Raw genomic sequence first — 15,504 nt, forward strand, 5'->3', positions numbered from 1 at the left:
AAAAATAAAATAAAAAATAATAAGTATTTTTTTTTAGAAAATATAGTATATTCCTTTAGAAATAGCTATTCATTTCATTTGTTAGAGGAATAGATATTCCTCTTCATAAGAGAACTAAAGAATAGATTTCTACTAAACAAAATAATAACTATTCCATATAAATAGTCATTCTATTATATGAGTCTATTTCACGAACAAAATGAGACCGTATTAATATAGTTTACCCTTAAAAGAAGATCTACGTACCCATTACTTCAGAAGTAGGATGAGGAGGAGGAAACTTTTATTGTTAAAAGAATGTAATATATTTTAAACAATAAGATATCGTGGTTTCCTCAATGTGAAACATGCAAAAGCAGAAGTAATCACAAAAAAATTCATTATTAAAGATGAATATAAAAGTAGTGAAGAGAAAATTTACTAGGAACGCCAAGTCTCAATACACCTAAATTTCAATAAAAAACAAAAGAAAAAGAAAAAAGAAAAAAGAAAAAAGAAAATCTTTCCAAATGTGAAAACGAGAGGACAAACTTTTCTCTTTTATTAGCAATTTAGCATATACTGCAGTTCCGTGTCACACTTTTTCTGGCTGAAGAGAAGTAGTATAAGTGGGTCAATAAAACAAAAAATCCTCACCTTATCCAAAGAGTAATTGCTGCGGCGCTGCCAGGCTGCTAGGCCACCAACCCTATTCACATGCACGTCAACTTTTCAATTTTCTTGAAACTGGATTCAAATGATGGGCCACAGCTGATGACATATATGATGGCATGGATTAATATAAAACATTAGATTTTAGTAGTAAGTAATATTATATATCATACTTTTATCTGATAATATTAACGTGTTAGTCTTATTTAATTAGATTTTTTTTAACAATAATTAATTTAAAAATTAGATAAAATTACTATATCAACATTACGAGATAATTATAAAAAAAAATATATAACTTTTAACATTACCCGTAATTAGTTAGTAACAACAGTAGATTTCAGTAATTGTCTTCCAGCTTTTGATGATAACAGTAGATTTTAGTAATTACTGACTTAGTGTAACTATACTTGGGAAACAGTTTTTTTATTTACGTTTTGTTTATTTTTTTAATGATTTTTAAGGGCTTTGGTAAGAAAGATTCAAACATAGTCAGGTGTGATTATTTCTGTCCATTTTGATGCTAATGGTTAATTGGTCGCTTATTTGTAAAAGGAACGTAGTTTGGGGGAGTCAGGTGTCACTTTTTAAAGTTTAGTTGTTTAAGTATAAAAGTAATGGTAGTTTAAGGGGGAAATGTATTTTCTCACTAGAAATAAAATAAATTTACAACCCTTTGCCACGTGGCCATTCTTTTTAGTCTTTTTTGGATTTTTTAGATATTAATTTTTTAATAAAACTTTCCAAGACACATGACCACTTTTGCCTTCATTCAAACTTATGATGCTGAAAGATGGGCGGTTTTGTCACAAAATGATAGTTTGGTGTATCATAATCATGTCATACTTGGCAATTCATGGGGCCAACTCAAAAACAAGTGGTAGTTTAGAAGGCTTAATATATATATATATATATATATATATATTAAGTTTTTATTTTTTTATTAATTTTTAAATTTTTTTTACATTGTGACACGTGTCAACACTTGAGAGTAGACAGGTGGCAATCCGTTAAATTTTTGATAGAAAAATGGACGGAGATACCATATCCATTTTTTCTCAAAATTCTGATACCATCTGCGATGCGAATTGAAACTAAAGTACTAAAAAATAAAATTTTTAAATCACAAATACCAAAAAAGCCTTTAGTCCAAAATTTAAAACTCCTCCCTTTTCTAACACATCGACTCAAACATCAAATTTTTTAGAAAATGTCAAAAAATACCAATTACATACCAATTATATACTGTGGTTCACATTTTAAAAAGTTGATTTGATATATATATATATATATTGTGGTTCACATTTAAAAAAGTGTCCCTTGTAAGTTTCATTTAAGAAAATTATTTGATACACTTTTTAAGAAAGTGTTTTGCTTTTCAAAAAATTAAAAAACAAACAAGTACGTTTATTTTGAGAAAATACCAATTTGTCTTTTCAAGTGTTAAAATTGACTTTTTACTGATAAAAAATACATAAAGAGAAAATGATTGTATGGCCACACTTAATTGGGAAGGAAGATTCGCATGCCCACCTCTATTTAATTAGAATGGCCCTAAGTATACCTATGAGTGAGCATGAAGGTTGTTTTTATTCCTTTTTGGCCGCGTCCTGCACTCTTGCGAGTTGCAAAAATTGCACCCGCAAACCGCACAAAATAGGAAGAACCCATGCAATGCGAGGCAGGGGGTGCGGGGAGGGACAAGTTTTTAACAAAAACTAGATCTGGAGTTCATAAAGTCACAAACACATACACAGCGAGAGAAAGTCTTACAAATCACAGATTCAAACCAAAGCCAAACAAACCACAAACAGGTTACATGATGAGAGGAGAATCATTCAATACCGGTCTTTATGCTAGCGTTGACGATCTTCCAACCGTTCCTGGTCTCCTTGTCAACCCTGATATGGAGCTTCATGACGTCTCCACAGGACCCGCAACTAGAAGATTAAGCCACTACGATCCTGCCAGTAAGACGACGCCGTTTGGGAGGCAGAAAAATGAGAGAAATGTACTGCAAGTGCGCATGAAGTGAAAGGAGGAGGAAGAGGAGGAGGAGAGATGGAGAGGTGGCGACTGCGAGGAGGTGAGGAGCTGGTTGTGTTGGAACTCATGGAAGAGTCTATAAGTTAGAAGTTGTGTGGCGAAGACTAGAAAAAAATGAAGAAGGGTGCTAGGGTTAATGGACCTGGGGTTTTTTTTTTTTTCCTTATTTTTTCTTCCTACGAGGCGAGGTGGGTCCCCGGGGTTTTTTAAAACCCCAACCTGCCCCGCCCCGTACGGGTTGGACATTAGCTTTACATTAAGACACATTGAGTATGAGACCTACATACATGAATCTTACACCCTATGTGTCTTAGTGTAGAGTTGATGTAGAGTAATATAATGTAGAAAAATCATTTCCCTAAGTGAAAAGACGTTGTTTTGATTATTTTACGATTTATTATTGTTATTATTATTGAAATGACTCCTAAATCACATGTGGTAGAATGATAGAATCTCAAGAGCTCCTAACCCGACGCATAAACTATTTTTAATGTAATATATATATATATATAAAAGCTTGAAATTCATCCCACAATTGACAATGAAAGTCCAATAAGTTTTCGCAAATGCATAACCTAAGCATGTGAATATGTATATGACACATTTTTTACTTATTTATTTATTTATTTTCTTTTATAGATTGACACAAATTTTTATAAAGTTTAATTTTATAATGAACAAGATTGGTGTTTTATTGTAACCAATTGATTTTTTGAATTGTGAAGAAGTAGAAAACAACACAATAAAATAAGTCGATCACATATAATACTAAGATTTATGTGGTTTGACTTAAGAAACCTACATTCACATATAAAGAGAATGAAAAAAAAATTTCTAATGGAAAGACAAAGTGTATAAATATATATATATATATATATAGTAATGAAAAAAAAACCATTTAAAATATAAAGCTTTAATACACTCAAAATTCGCTGAAAACATTTCAAATAAAAAGAAAAGGGGAGATGGTTGGACTCCTATGCGTTTTTTAGAGTTGAATTTGGAGACATTATGAAGAGGCCTATGTGCTCTTAGAAGAAATTTGAGAAAAGTCTACGTACTTTCCTTAAATTATCACTCAATTGATAATGTCTCCCAAAACTTTCAATTGGGACAATATTCTCCCAAAAAAAAAATTAACAAAATATTGTTAACCCCTTAAGGCCAATAAAAAGACAAAAATGACTTTACTTTTTTTTATAAAAAAAAAAAAATTGCTGGATATAACAACAATGTTGTATATATATATATATATATATATATATATATATATATATATATATATATATATATATATATATATATATATATATATATGTTATTTACATATCTCTACGGCATTAGGCTGCTGTTGCTTACTTATTTATTCTCCACGTGAAAGGCGTCTAGAGTGGAGATCGAACAAATGGGCTAAAAGTCGATTAAAGGATATATTTTCTTTCATGTGATGTGATTTGTGTGTAAAAGTCTACAGAAACTCAAAAACAAAAGGCAACATTAGGGCCTACGATGCATGCATGCTATAGACATTTGTCAATTGAAAATTGATATTTTTTTAAAAAAAAATAAAAAAATACATTACCTGAGTGAGGATGATTTTTCTTAATATGAAATATGGTTTTTATTTAAAATATTAATGAAATAATTTAATACATTATTTAAAGGTTTTATATTTTAAAATAAGTAATAATTTTACATAATATTAGTACAAAGATCATGAGTCTAAATTTACCCATTTCAATTAAAATATTAAATGTGTTATATTGTTCTACACACATATTAAAATATTAATAAAATAATTAAATACACCTCTTTTAATAATCTTAAGTTTTGAAATATGGTAAATTATGCTATAATGTAGAAAATGGATAAAAACAGATAATATTAGAGTAATGATTCATTGCCATCTTTTTATACAACTTTTCACTACCTTGCTTATGTGGCAAGGTGGTCCTCTACTACTTTTTGAATTTTAAAAATAAAATAAAATGAGGAACCACCTTATCACATAAGTAAGGTAGTGAAAAGTTGTATAAAAATGTGGCAATGAATCATTATTCATAATATTAACCGAAATTGTAACTAAACGTACGTACATCTTGTCGACATCTGTGCAATAGCGTCCATCTCGGCACGTCCAGCATCCAGTCATATGTACACATCATCTCATCTATATAGAATTTCTGATAAGATAGAAATATATTAGCTACATAATTTGAGTAATGTTTTTTATATAATTATTGCACAATTCTAACAACCTTTTTCTTAAGATTAATCATTTCATATTTAAGGTCCACATATAAAAAATAAATATAATTGTTGATCATAAAAAGAATTAGTTAGAATTATGTAAAAAAATTATTACTCTAACAGTTTTGCACAATAATTACACAACAATGCTATGTGTCTAGCATTTTTAATTTATTTTTTGATTAAATGGTGAACACATTAATATTTTTATGTAAAAATTATGCAAATAACATATTTCTATAAGATAAATGGTGATTTTAAATAAATAAATAAAAAAAACGTGAGATCGGGCCAATTGCAACGAAATAGACGCCGTGATTGACCCAAGAGATAAGCTAAAAGGAAAATCCGGGTAGGCTATATTTTGCATGATTACGTGTGAAACAAATGCAACGTGGAATCCGTTGGACCCACTCAAAAGAAATTGCAGCTTGCGCCCTTCGCAGAAATTCATAATTGAATTGGCTAATTACGCACGTTTCTAGTGATAGAGAGTTTTGCAGGTTCTTTCTTGCTTCCGCATGACCAAGTCAACATGTTGAAATTAGATTTCAAACCTCATTGTTCCCACCATTTCTCTTCGATTTTTTTTTTTTTTTTCTGAAATTAATTAAGGTAGTTTTTATGAGAAAGGGATTGTGAATTCCATATGCTCCGAGCAGCGTATAAAGAGTCAGGACAATTATCTGTTCGAATAATATAAGAAATTTCATGTGAAATCAACATGCATGTACGCGTTTAGATTGGTGGCTCAAAATTTATTTGGTATGATCTGTTACATTACTTGCTTAAAGTACTAACAATTTGAACAAATAGTTGTTGTGAATCCCTGTTAATGCAAAAAATTAATAATGATTATGCACGCATAGTCCTCAATCAAGGATCCCTGCAAGACAGCTAAACGTTAGAGTGGTACGCCGCCAAGGGAGAAAGGGAACGACAGAACTACCTCTTAAGCTTAAGTCAATAAATGTATTAATTAAGGAGAAATTGAAAGAGATAGATAAAGATTAGAGCAATAGAGCATACATGAACCTTGCCTTTGGCCAATCTTATGTAGGCATGGTCTTGACTTGATTGGATGTCTAGGTAAGGCAAGTATCACTATTTTAGTGGGTATGTCAAAAATACTGGGATTTGTTACCTTAGGTGGTTCTCTTTGGTAAGCAATCTTTCATTTTTAAGGAGAGTGATTTGTTAGGTCATAATTACAGTGATTTGTTGCCTTTTGTGAGTTTTTCTGCTGGCGACTTGCCCCTACGCCGGATGCTTGTTAGAGGGTCTATGCTTGTGGCCGGGCTTCTAAGTGGCCTTGAAATCACGCCTTGGCTACTTGAGTATTGGGTCAATGGAGCTTTGGGGCTATGTTTGGACTGGCAATCCATTTGGCCAGTGTAGTCTAAGCTGTCATTCTAGTAATTCCTCATTGCCCTTGAAAACTTGTGTAGACCAATGGAAAATAAGTTGAAGGTAGGATTGTAATTGCCATTCCAATTGACTTTACTAATAATCAAGTAAATTGAACTGTTCGATCTATTTTAACAGCATCCTACGATCCATATCAAACCACCAGATCATATGATCGTGGCTATCCAAAAATTGATATGATCATTCCGAGTTCCATCCAAATAAAAAGTGTCAAGTACGTCATTATGGCGCTCATTGCCACACATACATGCGTGTGTGTGTGTCCAATGCTTCACATCATACTAAAACATACACACAAGCATTGCTTCCTTTGAAACATTATTTTGGAATGAGTTGGACATAATAAATGCCAACTTTATTTATTATTATTTTTTTTTTAATGTTGGACTCTCTTCTTCTAAAACTATTTAAAACCTTCAATTTAAAAGATTCCCAAAGCACAAACACACACACACATATATACTAATTTTGAAAATTGTTTTAACATATAATAATTATAATCCCTATCAAAGGAAATTCTTGCTCCACTCTTAATTAGCATCAAGTTAAGAGGTAAACTTAGAGCATTTTCAATGAATTATTTATTTGTAATTTTATGTTAGAATAGATTAAAAAAAAAATGCTAAAAAGAGACTCCATCGGCTTATTTATTGAAACTCTATAATAGATTTTACTTAATTCCGTAAATAGTGCAAGGCTACATGTAGCATTGCTCTATTCACATATCTATTATTATTTTTTTTTATTATTGTTTATCTCCACCCTCTCCACTTTTTATCTTCCTTTTACCTCCACGTTGTACGTTTTTTATCTTCCTTTTCCCTCCACGTTCTACATGAAGCAGAGTTGAGATATTTTACTTGCGCAAGGGGACTCCACGTTGCTTGTAAGTCTTCTTTTATCCCATCATTTTCATGCTGCCAATGTCACTTATTTATCTGTTCAATCACTAGTAATAATAGAAAGGATAATCTTTTTCTTTAAATTGATATGATCATTTAAAATTATTGTGTTAAGAAAATGACAGATTTAACAAGACGGCTGTTAAAAAATATAATTGTTAGAAAAATGGTTATCTGATAAAAAATGACTATAAAAAATTTGCATTAAAAAATGACTGTTTTAACAAAACGACCGTCGACAAATATGACCAAATATAACCGTTTAAAAGAAAAAGGGAAAGTAAAAAAATACGAAAATGAAAAAAAGTAATAAAAAAAGAATATGGAGTTAAGAATAGATAATCGAATGTATATTGCCTTTTAAAACTCATTAGTTAAACTAAATAAAGTAAGTTTTGCTTAGCTATTTTAGATTGAGATATATATAACTCGGCGCCATGCAATTAACTTTTCGAGGTAGGTCCAAAAATGTATTTAATGTGTTGGATTTTTTTTTCTAGGTGAGTACCAAAATTAAATTAATTTCTTATGTACTTTCCTAGCGTTCTATCATTTTCATCTTTTACTTAATTTCTTATGCAGGCGCCGGTTTTTCTCAATCAAGGCCCGCACGTGCAAAGGTGATGGAAATGACTTTTCCTCCCGCTTTAATTTCGGTCCTACTCCTCGAAGTCGGTCTCCCTTTGTGTTTTCCTTTGTCTTTTTGGGTTTTTGCTTCGCTTTGTATTTGACAAAAGAAAAAACTAATTAAGGTGATGGAGAAAGCAACCACGTAGCCAGAAGTACTATTTTGGATTGAAACGACGATCCCATTCTCTTCCACAGTCATCTGATCTACGACCATTAATTTGTGAAAAAACATTTTTCATGCCTGTGATTTTTCAAAGATATTGCATGAGATGCGAAGATTTTTCAAGATATGGAGATGCATATTTCCAGATTTTCTTGTTGAGATTTGTATACAGATTTAAAATATAATAGAATAGAAGCGAAATAATAACGGAAGCAATAGAGAGAATAGAGATAAAAAATTTATATAGTTCGGTCTACAATCTAGTGTCTACAGGATAAAGTCCAAATGACAGTACTGTGCTTATTAATCACTTAATTGTTTACAATACATAGGCTCCTATTTATAGGTGAATAAGTGAATCTATACAAATAAACCTAAATCGACTTACAAAAAGAAATACAAATCGACCTAGAATAAAAAATATAAACCAATAACATGATATTCAGAATATAATTGTGCATGCATGGCTTTCGTCGTATATCCGTGATCCGACTGTAGCTAATTTTTCCGGAAGATCTTGAAATAGTTCAAATTAAGAATGTTTTATAAAATATGATAATCGATCACTGGAACTGAAACTGGTCATTAAAGTCATACATATTGTTGGAATATGCACGTGTGATACGTTATACATGGTTTCAACACTTCAGTTGATCATAAGTGTACGTAGATAGACTACACAATTATTGAGTGCATTTTAGGAGAAAATTTTATTACGTTTCAATTTGTTTTGATACGTACAATTCTAATTGTTTCAATCATACTTAATTAAAGCCGATACTTAATTAGGACGTCATAGCTTATGTCATGCTCCTTAATTTAAGGTCAAACAGGAAGAATCAAAGTCGTTGTTTGTTTCTACCTCACCATTATGAAGGTACGTAGAACCTAGATCGACTTGAAGGTTTGTGGCCAGCTGGAAAATTCCTGAGGCAAGAAATGTGCCATAGTTCAAGGGCTCCACATATATATGTACATCCTAATGGGACAAGAATTACAAAATGTTTAATTAGATTTATTATTATTAGTATAAAAATAGAAGAGATATATAATATTTAGATTATTTTTTAAAAAAATAGAATAGTACTCCTATAGACCGAACTATCTTAATCTCTGTCTCTTTCATTTCTTTCTTTTATCTTTTTAAATTATCAGTTTAATTCTCTAGTTACTACAGTATTATTTTTATATGGTTAGTTGATTGACTTCTTTTAATTTCTCCTCCAACAATACCTCAAAAAATACAAAGATAAAAATGTTAAAGTTGGACTCCAAGCTAAGCCATCCTTCAAAACAATAACTTACAAGACTTCAACACACCATCTCCTAAACCACGAGACGAAAACTCAAAAAAGGCCTAAACATATTTGTAAAAACGCTAGTAATTAGACAATATAAAACTTAATACTAGCTCTTTAGCGAAATGATTGGTTCAGCCACTTAAAAATGAAAAAAAAAAAAAAATATGCCAGTACTCCGATAACTTGCACTTCACACCTTGTCTTTCCCCCATCGAATATCACGTTTTGGGTCGTAACTTTTATTGACAAGCTAGGCCTGTACACGAGGCGGCGGATCTCAAATCGAAATCCTCGAGCCATGCACTATTGTAGTGAAATTACAAGACAATGAAATCTGTAGGGACTGCTGGAAAATGTGTACGTGGCGATCGAGGGATCCCAAATCCTTCTTTCTGCCAATTAGTTTTTTTTTTTTTTTAACAAATAGCATATGCTATTATAACATCCAGAAGCCCAAAGGCTACATCGTGAGAAATGAGGGACATACCCCCACATTCTTAAGTCAGAAGGATCTGACTTAAAAAAAATTACATCTGTAGAATCTTAAATTTTACTAAAATTACAATCAGGCCCCTAACAAAGAAAATTCTAGTAAAACTTGAGCCACACATAAGCAACTGTACATAGAAACAAGAGAATACACAAACACATCTAGCAGAAAATTCAATCCAAGTCGTCGGAGGAGAACATTGTCTTCACCAGAGACCGGCGCGTGTACAACACGCGCCTCCCCCGAAACCGCCAGCCATCAGATCAGCCACCCAGTGCCCGGCCACCGCCTTTGCACGGCGAAAAAACGCCGGAGCGAGACCTCCATGCGCCGGTTGAAGAGAAAACTTCACTGGCATGTGACGATCACACGCCGGTCACCGATGATCCCGACGGCCGGAACAAACAGCGGCGGAACAAGAAGACGCCGGTGAACCCATCTGAGCGGCGCGTGTCTCTAGAAAGCCGGTGGATAAACGTAGATCTAGCATCAAAAGTTGAAACAGTTTAGGCACTAAAACGCTCCACCGACGAGACAAAACGAAAACAAGAACACCCCGCCGGACTCCTCGAGAAGAACCTCCTGTAAGAGAAAACGAGAAGAAAGATAGAAAAACCAACCACAAACAACACAAAACTCCAGAGCCCAGAAGACTCGGAGAACAAAACTCCACAGCCTAAACAATTGGGAGAAAAACTACCAACCCCATGGTACACACCATGGAGTAAACAAAAAACTCCACCGGGGAAGGGAGGCGTAGAAGCCCCCCTTCCCGGCGATCAACAGTCGGCTAGGTTGTATTCAAAAGAGACGCACACGAGAGAGGCTGATTGAATGCGCTGGCCTTTCTGCCAATTAGTTGTGTCCACATAATGATCGATGCCAATCCGATCCGCCGACCCCCAGTGCAAATTTCAAATGCAAGAGGGCCCAGTACGTACACTGAATGGACGTGACATGATTCAATGGCCTCCATGCATGCTTATCCACGATCGAAATTAATGTATTCAAACAACACGGAATCTATATAGAGGCCGATTCAACCTTTCGTATACCATATATGTTTCAAACAGTGGGCTTTGTTTGGTAAAGGAAGTTATCTCAAAAATAACTAACTTCAAAACATTTCAACTTTATATCATATCAATAATTTTTTATTATTATTTAAATAAAAAAATTTACTATAATACAAATTTTTTTCACTTTTCTATACAAATTCTTTTTACTTTATATCACATCTATCAATTCTAACTCTCACTACCAATTTTCCTTCCCTTCCCTTACCAAACAAGCCCAGTATCAAAGAAAATCAAATGATTTAAATTTTATTTTGATTTTTGATTTTAGAATTTCATAACGACAACATAAGAGTTGTTTGGCAAGTAATTATGAAATTAAATATTTATTTAAATAGTAATAAAAAGTGATTGATGTGATATAAAATTTGTGAATATTTTATAAAAAATGAAAAATTTTGTTTTGTAGTATGTTTTTTTACTTGAATAATAAAATATTATTGATGTGATGTAAAAAGTATAAAAAAGTTAAAATATTTTTTATTTAATTTTATTTTGAGAAAAAGTGAAAAGAAAATTGAAAATTCAACAATTGGTTGCCCGAGAGTGTCGTAATATATTTGACTAGTGACAATGAAAGTTGGCGGCGCCGGTTTTTTTGAGAAATGTATCGCGTGCTTTCCTTGTCTATCAAGGTCTTGTTAAACAGTGGATGGACTACTCATTATTCAACTTTACAATTTTGGAAAGCAACCATAATGTTTGCTGCAGAAGGTCACCACGTTAATTAATACTTTAAGATACTTTATCATGTTTGATTAGTAATGAATTATGATTATGAGAATAAAAACTAATTAATACCTTTTAATATTTTTAAGCAATGAAGCCATGATTAATTTAAACAAATGTGCATGATGTATGATATATATTAGGACTTGAGATTATTACAAGTCTTGTATATATAAAGCTTGAGATTAGGTTGTGGTTTTTTTTTTTTTAAGTAAAATGAGTTACTGGCCGGTAGTTATCGATTGATCGATCGAGTACCCTTGAGGATCGATCGATTGATGATGGCATAATATGTAATATTAAGTTAATTGCATGATTAATATTTTTAGATGCTTGATTAAGGTTTCACGTGTAATATTAGGGGTTTTAGTATGGATTATGTTTAATAATCGAGTATTATTTGTAGTGACGTGAAATTAATCTTTTAAGATATCTGAGATTGAGGATTACCGATCGAGGTAGGTAAATGGTTACGAAACGGTTGAACGTTTTTTTTAATCATGCAATATGTTTATTAAATTAAGTGTTCATTAAATGCATGCTTTAAATAATTATACTGCATGTCAACCTAATGTTTTTATCACAAATTTATAATTGCATTGAGACAAATATTTATTTATTAAATGAATTATGATATTTGAGCATATGTTGTGCGGATTGTCATATACGGATGGTGGTCACGTGTGTATACAGAATTAACTCTATGGATTTTGTTTTATTTTTAACCTTAGATCCAATGATTTTATAGACAGCGCAACCATGTACGGGTAATGGTTACATAGACGACATCGTTAGTAGTGTGGATTATTCGGGATTTAAATCATATCAGGAAACTAGCGATGATGGTATGTGTGCTTCACCAGGGTACTGGTGTCATACTATAGGTCTTATGGTACAATGCAAACCCTATCGAGGAGGGGTAAGGGCTCGATTAGACCATATAAATGAAAGTTATGAATTATGAGTAATTATGAATAATGTTTTAAATTTATATATCCAACATGATTTATGCATTAAAATAATAAGTCAATTGTCTCTAAAATTATGCAAATCCTAATTTCAAAACAAAACCATTTTCAAAGGATTATATTCTATAAATTAAGGCTCACTGCATGACAAGTTTCATGATAATTAACTTACTAAGTAATGGATTTACACAATTACTTTTCCACCTATAAAATATTATGGTGTTTTGTAGTATAATAGGTTGTCAAGGAGATAGGCCAAAGCGATTTGTAAGGCTGAAGATGCTAAGCGAAAAGCTTTTGTAGATTGGTTTGCATGGTATAGTTTAGATAGTAATAATTATTGCGAGTTAAATTTCTTTTGGAAGCTATGTGTTTATAATTGATGATAGATAATAATGTCGAGAATACTTTGTTGTTTCGGCCGATCATATCATTGCTTTTCCACTTTCCACTATATTTTACTCTAGTAATTAGTATTTAAAGTAGTAATTTCAGCTAATTCAAGTTAATTATTCCGTTGAGAATACTTAATGGTCCAAAAAAGTAGTTTGATCACCATAAATGACGACTCCCATAACCTCTATGTCACTCCTCTTTTCCTTATGGTTGCTCGACTACCCTTAAACTAACTATTAATAGTGGCCAAACCATCCTAGTGACTAAAAAAAGTGAAAAAAAAAACACCCATAAATGTCGACTCCCATAACCTCCACGTCACTCCTCTTTTCCCTACGTATTATCGCGTTTGTATTGCATGTTAATTTTTTTAAAAAAAGTTCACTTATGCCCTTCAAATTACCATACAATTGATAATGTCACCTCTCAACTTTCAATTGGCACTACAAAAAAAAGACAATTTGGCGTCGTTTAATGCTCTATAAGCGTCGCTAACTAATTCGCGACATTTAATTCGCGACGTTTGTGTTATGCCGCGATAGTGCAGTCGAGAAAATAAATTCGCGAAGCTTTTGGGTGAAGCGTTGCGCATTTAGCGACGCTTATAGAGTAAACGCCGCTACCAGTTTAGTGGCGTTTATAAGCGCCGCTAACTAGCGGCGCTTGTTATGAGTCGCGAAAAAAACGACGCTAACTGGTTAAAAATACCGGCCATAATTTGCTATTTTCATTTAAAATGTTTGATCACCTGTATTGTGTCTTTTCATATAAATTGTGTCTTATCAGCCACAAACAAGCAAAGATATATTGTTCAAAAAGCAAAGCAATACATTATGAAAAGTACTTTAATCAAGACAATAACATAAATATTTTAATTGTCATATAATTATAATCCAACACTAAGTACAACTAGTCAAAATGATGCAAAAAACTTAAGAGTACATATAGTCTCCACCCTTGAAGGCTTGAACAAAACATCAAAAATAAATATCAAAATGATTCTTTCTTCCATCAAATTTTGTCCAATCCACTGCATGTCAGCATCTACCTGGATAAGAAAATAAAAGAATTCAGAACAGCACCAACAATTATCCATAGTAAAATTCATATTATCATAAATGAACAAATAGCACAATACACCCCACGTAAATTAAGAAGTGAAAGATGAAAACCATTTGATCTTTCCACATCATTTGTCAGCCCCTCCATATGCTTGTGCAGACCAGTATGCAATGGAGCCAAGAGGATCAATATAGCATGATTTTTACAAACCATGGTAGAACAACATTAGTTCAATTTCATGTACAAAATGATTACAATTTAAGTGTACCCTAAACGAGCACCCCTTATTTTCCCTTTGACAAAAATGAGCACAAAGGCTAATAAATTGCATGATGCTAAAGAAACTGAACTGAAGATTAATTATTGCAGAAAATCCAGTTCAGTCTGGATTGGAATTCAGGTGGGATCATAACTCTAGCAATTGGTTATAAAGAAAACAGATATTAGTATGCATCTTATTCATTAGAAATGAATATTCTAAAGCTCTAATTTAAAAACTGATTGTCTTCTCCTTAAAACAGGATTGATAATGTTAAAACATTCTCAAGAAAGCTTCAATTAATTAAACATTGTTTAGTTATTAATTACTGGGTTGGTTTAATTTTGAAAATTGGAACAAAGGAATTATGGTCATGTAACTACAAATGATCGTAGTCTATTAATTCACTTTGGCATGGATCCCAAGTTAAACTCAACCAAAGTGTTAAATATATATGCAATCGATATATTACATTTCACATTCCTCATGTTAGTTATTGTTTTCCAGATCATGATACCTATTTCACTATACATTTCCATGGAGCTTGAATATAAATGAAGATTTAGGAGAAGTCAAGTATGTATTCTTTGATAAAACTGGTACACTTACAAAGAAACATGCAAGATGGAATTTCAATGTACAAGCATATGGGGAGTAGATTATAGTGGTGGTAGCACATGTGTAAAATATAGAAAGTTTATTAATACATGACCTTTGCTTGCCAAAGATCATTCTCCTGCCATCTATGCGCCTAGTTGTCCAACATTAGCATCATCGTCTTCCATCACCTCTTGTGCACCTATAAAACATCGTCTTTCACGTTATTTAGTGTTTTCCTTTAATAGGTATGGTGTGGATAGTATATAATGTGACAATCATACCCAGTCGACTACCAACTGGTGATCTGGGCCTCGCAGGTGGGGATCCTGTGGCAGGATCTTGCATTCCCATTGAGTTCTTACCTCTATCCATATAAGCTTGGAGCATCCTACGCATTTCACTTATCTGATTCTGATGCATTGTTTGCATATGCAACATTTGAGCTTGCAATTCATTAACCTTGCTCAGAAGTTCAGTTTCATTGGATGAAGATGTAGACGCCTCAGATGTATGTGATCTGGATCTGCCCGGTGTAGGCCCAAGCCCCATTCCG

The 15,504-nt window shown here is 32.5% G+C and overlaps 1 long non-coding RNA gene across 1 annotated transcript; it reads right to left on the reverse strand.

Moving 5' to 3' along the window:
* Positions 1-13,888: 13,888 nt before the first annotated feature.
* Positions 13,889-15,180, reverse strand: LOC133867824 (uncharacterized). The gene is made up of 2 exons (XR_009900200.1): positions 15,064-15,180; positions 13,889-14,078 (listed from the first exon to the last, which is right to left on the reverse strand). It is a non-coding gene; the product is annotated as an uncharacterized LOC133867824 (long non-coding RNA).
* Positions 15,181-15,504: the final 324 nt, after the last annotated feature.

The sequence above is a fragment of the Alnus glutinosa genome, chromosome 5, assembly GCF_958979055.1.
Source record: "Alnus glutinosa chromosome 5, dhAlnGlut1.1, whole genome shotgun sequence".
NCBI classification, from domain to species: Eukaryota; Viridiplantae; Streptophyta; class Magnoliopsida; order Fagales; family Betulaceae; genus Alnus; species Alnus glutinosa.